Genomic DNA, 6774 nt, shown 5'->3' with positions numbered 1-6774 from the left:
GATTATCAACACTGTTTCCAGCACAAATCCAAAATATAGCCCCATACCAGCTACTGTGAAGAAAATTAACTCTACCCCAGCCAAAACCAGCACACTGGATTCCTATTCAGAGAACTTACCAAAGCAGGACAGCTGAGAACAGAATAAAAGGCGTGAGCAATGAAACTTTGGGTGTTCGCTGCTCCACAGAAGTGTCCTCTGACCAAGGGGAAGAAGAGGAAACACGACCTGTGCAAGTCATTGCACATCGAGCAAACCGCAGCCCTCATGGATCACAGCTAGAAGGTGATTCTATTTCTGTATTCAGACTGTTAACACATCAAAAGCTTTTAGCTCTATGATCTCCAGTTTTCTTTGCTTGTCTGTCATAGGGGTAGAACAAGAAAAGGAATAGGAAAAAGGAAACAAGAAAAGAAAAAGACAGTAATGCTCTGTGATTGTAGTGTAGGCCTGGCATGATTTCTCCTTATCACAGCACTTCTTATCTCCATTCTTTCCAGAATTATATGCTAGGCCATGCTTTAGTATAAAACAAAAAGTTATTAAATTACATAATGCACATAAATTAATGTAAACCAAATAAAATCAAAGCAGGCAGAGAATTTACCTGATAGAAGTGTCTGCAATTTCAGAAAGTCCTCTTGGAAGTTTTGACTGGGTATTGAATGTACACAGGTGTGCAGTTACAATGCCGCTTCTAGTAAGAACTATTTTTAAAGAAAAAGCTCACGTGATCATAAATCTCAGTCAGTATACTGAGTCTAAAATTCCAGTGAATCATCAGATCAAAAATGAGTGATACATCACAGGATCAGGTCTGTGAAAAGGAACCAGCTCAACACCGTTTAAGCATTACCCACGTATGCCTCACTTTTGCTCACAACTACTAGGACACTTTCTTTATATCACCAGGATCCTTCTTGTAGCTTCTTCTGGAGATGTACCAAAGCTTAGCAAGATGAAAGGACTTTCTCAAAAAGTCCCATCATCCCACCCTGCAGAGACATTGTTAACGAGATTATACATTGTTTGTTCATGGTGTCCCACCAAAGGTACAACCGTTCAGCCATTACTGGAGCTCAGAGAAGAACTTCCCATAGCCAGGTAGGCATACTCCAGTTTATATTTCTATGATTTAGCAGAAGTATGGGGAAAGCTTTTTACCTACAAATCTATGACTAATATCCAGACTCCCACCTCAACTAATTGCATTGTCCCCCCTTTTTTCCCCAGATCCCTTCTTCAGTATTCACCTGAACTGCATGTGTGGACTTCTGCTGAGTTCCCACAGTTAGGGGCCACCAAACAGGTGCCGCAGACGCCTACTTATTCAGGCACAGGTCGTTGCCAGGTGCGTGTTGCTGGATGTATTGCAACTATTGTAAGAAGGCTTTTTGTGTGAGAAAGTTGTTCAAGCACCTGCTCCATGAGTGAGATATTACTACAGGGTGAGATGTGAATATAAAATGAAGGACGTTTTGAAGGCATTTTCCTCCTTAAAAATAAACTCATCTTCCATTCAGATAGGTTTAGTGGGTAAGGGGGAAAGCTAATTTTGGGATCATCAACATCAAGTCTCAGAGGCCCCTGTTAATTATAAACCAAAAGAGACAGGAAACCCTCTCTCATGAGGGGCCATCATTCTCTGCAGGGTTATATTTTGTTTACCCCCAGCAATTTGTTAAGACTTGTCCCCAGGAGTGCCTACCTGGTAAAGGAGCCCCTCGAGATTTCTGGCTTTTGATAAGCATGGAAAAGTAGAGTGGTGAAGCTGGGAAAGAATCCGCTTGACACCTGAACATTAAACAATTGATTCTGGGTCCATCCTGTTCCAGAAAGACAGCACAGGTAAGAAACAAAAACAGGGGGAAAATCAATTAAGTTAATATAAACAAATTATTATCCTGAAGATTTTTGGTATTCAGTAACTGAATCGTACATTTTTTTGGTCTTTGTTTATCAGGTTCCTATCTGGAAGGCTGAGACTATGGGTCTGGCTTTTTTGGGGTCTTGCTGCACAGCAACTATTGCTACAGGTAGAGCCCTTTAGGTTTTGTAATTTTAAACAAAGGGTCACAGCGATGCTTTCATTTGTAGTAATATTCTTTTTTGCTGTGCAGAGCAGACCCACTTAGCTGTATACCATGTCAGAATTTGGATTTGTTCCCTAAGTTCCTGTTGCTGTGGTTTACATGCCGTGGGACTCTCAGGAGTACCCTGTCTCACTGCTGGAAGCTGACTGTGCGCTACGTGTCAGGCATTTGTTACAGCCTCTGCCAAGGCTTTTCATTCTACTCAGGTTTGGGGGTTTTGTTTGTATCTGAAACAGATTTGGTCTCCACATTCTGCAAACTGCAGGTTTAGGAGTTGATAAGAGTATTTAGTCTCTCCAAAATTGTATCAATATACATAAAAACAGCCCTGAAATAGCAGTTTTAACCACTTATTTCAATTGTAAACTGCTCTATAAATTCTTTATATGCATTTAAGTCTTGCAGCCTTAGCAAAGATCATGTATTACAATTCCTGTTTGCTTTGCTTTATCTTTTTCCTAATTTGTATTCTAATACACCTTGGATTTTGTGAGTTTAGAATATTTTTCTGCCTTTCAGGGCAGCACACTGTAAGGCAAAGGTGTAATCAGGTCTACCTAACAGGGCCCATAACTTGGGCACACACAACACCCTGCAGTAACAATTAACAATTGAAATTTATCGTTGAAGGGGAAGGTGTCTATTTTGATTATAGTGATCTTGTGGTGGTTGAAGGATAAAATATATAAACAAATCAGTACATCAATGAATATTTCCTGCTGTATCCCTCAGCATAAGGCATAGCCAATGTGTGCATCTCTATCTGAATGCAAGGAAGGGATGTACTGTTCAGTTATTGGTAATATTTCACAGGGCTGTACTGCAGTGCTTCATGTTCCTAGCTGACTATGGAGACTTCCACAGGACATTGTTCCGGGGTGGGTGACACATGAACTCTGAAAAGCACGGCAACACTTTCTGATACAGTTATGCATTAGCAAATTGGTTCAGATGCTTACACGGCATTATATTAACCTGTCAGAGGACTGAACATGGCTTATGCCGCAGCTATGTTTGTGGAGTGCTTTCCACATTTGAATCAAGGCTAAAGAGGACAGTAGATCAAAGTTTTTCGCTTCCAGGTTTAATGCTCCAGTCTGAAAAGATAAGTAGGATTTGGTTGCTGTGGCTGTTGAGTTTTAGGAAAATCACAGTCCTTTGTCTGTGGGACAGGTGTATCCTGTGCACACTGGCCAGCAAGAAAGCCTCAAGGGCTGTGAGATCAGGTTTGTCCAGTCTGGAGATATCAAGTAGTCATAGGCAGGAGACAATACAGATCTTGGAAAGTACCACAGCAGGAATTCAAGCATCTATGAGAATATATTCATGAAACGCTTGGCTCCAACAATATAGATGTGAGATTAGAAGAACTGTACTTTTGACCTCTAGTGCTTACCTACCAAGTATAACGATGGTGTTTTGTTCTCGAGAAATGAAGAGCTAGCAGAGGTCTCCACAACACCTTGCACCTGGAAGAGAAGGACTGGGAAGGCTGAGTTGAATCCTCTTACTGAAGTGTGCAAGAACCTTTGGGACACCAGCGAGGGACAGAAATTGAGTGTTTGGAACAAGAAGCCAGGGGACTGCAGCGCAACACTGCTGCAACTTGAAGTGGAGCTGATCACAGTCAACACTGATTCATCAAGGACTCCTTGCCTCTTAAATTCCGCTCTGTAATTAAGCTTACATTCATCTGACCTACCCCTGTCTAAAGGCCCGGGGTGCCAGATACACTGTACTTCACCTTTTCTAGAAAAGTTTTTAGTGGAATTCCTGCAGGTGTCGAAATCAGCATTCAGTACTTTTCCACTGAATGTGGATTTGTGTAATTGTTAATTCCCCTGCACAGAAATCTCCTAGACATCTTAGAAAATGAACCTGAAGGGGTCCTCAAGAGGCAGTCTGTTCCAGGATTTGTTACCTCCCATTTGCTGGCTCATGGCACCAGAGCCCTAGCTCCCTGCTAAACTTCCCAATTTGTCTCAGGGCCCTGCTCACAATGCCAGCTGCTGCCTGCAACTGGCTGACAAAGCTCTTCATCAAACAGCTTAGCAAGCCATTTGTTTCAGCACTGGTTATGTTTCGCAGGACTTTTTTTTCATCTTTGCTGCTCTCCTTTGAATCCTCTCCAGTGCCAGGTGGCCTCTACCTCTCCTGAAGCATGATGCCCAAAGCTGGGTGCAATCCTGTGACTTTACAAGTGCTGCATGGATTGAAAGCATGAACTCAGGTATGTCACATAATACATTCCCATTTGTACTGTGAATTCAGTGTCACCCTTGCCTCACCTCTTGTGTTTTTAAGACTGGACCATGATACTGCATCCAAGCATCCCAGGACTCGAGACGTGGATTCTAATACAAGCTTTTGACCCTCAAGCTGTTGAAACTCTCCAGCCTCATATGGCCAGACTTCTGGACGTTTGGGTTTTTGGGTTTTTTTTTGTTTTGTTTTTGTTTTTTTCTTTTGGCAGCTTGGAAATTAGACAGATTTAAACGCTGTATGTCTTTAAGGAGTAATCAATTATTCATCCAAGTTCATATGGGGCCATCTGGTGGTTACGTGTGGACTAGGCAAGAGAGGATTACCCGAAGAGGGAATTGATGGCTGGTGTGTTTCAATTCTTTTTTTGATCTGAAGTCTTGTATGTCAAGACTCTTATGCCTGTACTTTCTCTCCCTCTGCTTCTCTCCCACTCTCCCTCTGATTATCTCCCTCTTTCCCTGGAACAAGAATTCAGTTTCAGCTTGGCCACTAGTGGCTTTCTTGTCCCAGTAGTTTGTTCATCAGTTCTTTTTTTTTTTTTTTTTTTTTTTTTTTTTTACCTGCAACTGGGTGTGAATATATGGTATTATCGATTTGATTTATCAGCACCCTCATTAAGCTCTAACTGAACTTTATGGTTCGATGTTATATAAAAATGAATTATGAAGACAGTTAATTTTCAGTTGCCTACATGTGAAAAGGCATTTTCTTTTGTGTGCTTTGATTCATCTCTGTCATTTTTTCAGGGAGACTTTTATCCATTCACCCTCTTTGAATATCTCTTTGAGTTTGATCTTCATGTGACAATCTGAAAAACAGGGTGTGGTATATGTTTATGTATGAACATCTGACCTGCCATTAGGCATTATCTGTGTAAAGTCCAGCTCAATACCTCTATTATTAATCTCAGCCAAAATTCTGCTGATGTATTTACACGATGAAATCTGCAGATAACATTGTTTTCCAGCAATCCACATTGTGCGTGTATCAAAGGGAAAAGGGTTTCATGAAAATGACCAAAAACAGCCTGTGAGGGAAACGCAGTTCTTAGAATGAAAATGAAATCTAGCAAACAAACCTCTAGACACTTGATATCAGTGTCCCTATATCATCTTAGCCCCGTGTTTCCATATCTGAAGGTGCTTATGTCCTCATAAAGCAATTTCTCAAACTCTTTGGCAAGTACTTTGATAACATTATAAGAGAAATAGGATTCATTACTCCTCCAACTGATTTACAGAAAAAACCCACAAAACCATTAAGTTTTAGTTAGTAAATATCATAACTAATTAATAGTCACCCTTGCCAACATTAAAACAAAACAAAACAAAACAAAACAAAAACCCAAAAACCTAAAAAACCCCAAGCTAAAACCAAAAAGTGTTTATTCAGGCTGATAACAACTCCACCAAGGAAGCAAAGGTCTTCTCCTTACAATTTCAAAGAGGATGTGGTTTTCTTTGCTTCTTTTCTGGTCATCATGCAGCCTTGCGGAATTGTACTTACCTAAGGCAACAATGTATTGGATGCATGAGTAAAATACCCTTGACATTTTTTCTTTGTTTTGCTTATTTTCCCCATGATGTTAAAGATCATGTTAATAGTTTTTTTATGCCAGTAAAAGCATGGAGTATTTTTCCCCTTGTACTTTTGCAGGGCTATTTTGTTTATTGGGACAAATTGTGCAACTAGTCCCATCAAAAAGATGAAACAGTGGAAAGCACCATGAGTTCAGGAGGTTGGAGGAATGCTTGATTGCTGAGCCACCTATTCTGTCAGTGGAATTGGAAGAATTTGTTGAAAGATTGACCACCCCTGGCTTATAATACAGTTATGTAGTTCCTCACGAGGAAGAACGGATGGTTTAATCCTGTCTTGCTTTCAGTGTCTTTTCCCAGCAATCTGCTGTCTTGGAAAGAGAAACAGAGATGGAAACCCAATCTAATGATCTGCAATCCCAGTTTAGTTACTGAAGAGAACTCTTTGTGCTCTTAGCAATGGCAGAAACACCAAAGACAAGTGCCAGACGTTAGCTCAGCACATGGATATGGCAGCACTAACTTTTGCAGCAGGGTCCTGGGTAGTCTGTTCATGTACGGAATCAAAGAATCCCATCAGAACAATGGTGTAGGAAATCTCAGAATTTATCCACTAGGCTGAAGGAGAAGGCAGAGCAATTTATATTCTGATATGAAAAAAAAGTTACAAATGAAAAACACATATCCGTGGCTCTAGGGAAAGTAGACCTTCTCACGGTCCCCATTATTGATTTACTTCAGCAGAAATTGAGAGCTGATATTTCTTTAATGCAAAAATCAGAGATTATTTTCCACTCAGCCTATTACCTGCTTTACTTTCAAAATAATATGGAAAAAAAGGTAATTAAAACTTCATACACATTACCACAGAAAAAGCT

Source organism: Aquila chrysaetos, chromosome 2 (genome assembly GCF_900496995.4).
Source record: "Aquila chrysaetos chrysaetos chromosome 2, bAquChr1.4, whole genome shotgun sequence".
Taxonomy (NCBI): Eukaryota; Metazoa; Chordata; class Aves; order Accipitriformes; family Accipitridae; genus Aquila; species Aquila chrysaetos.
The sequence above is the reverse complement of the archived record's forward strand: the minus strand, read 5'-3'. Positions refer to the sequence as shown.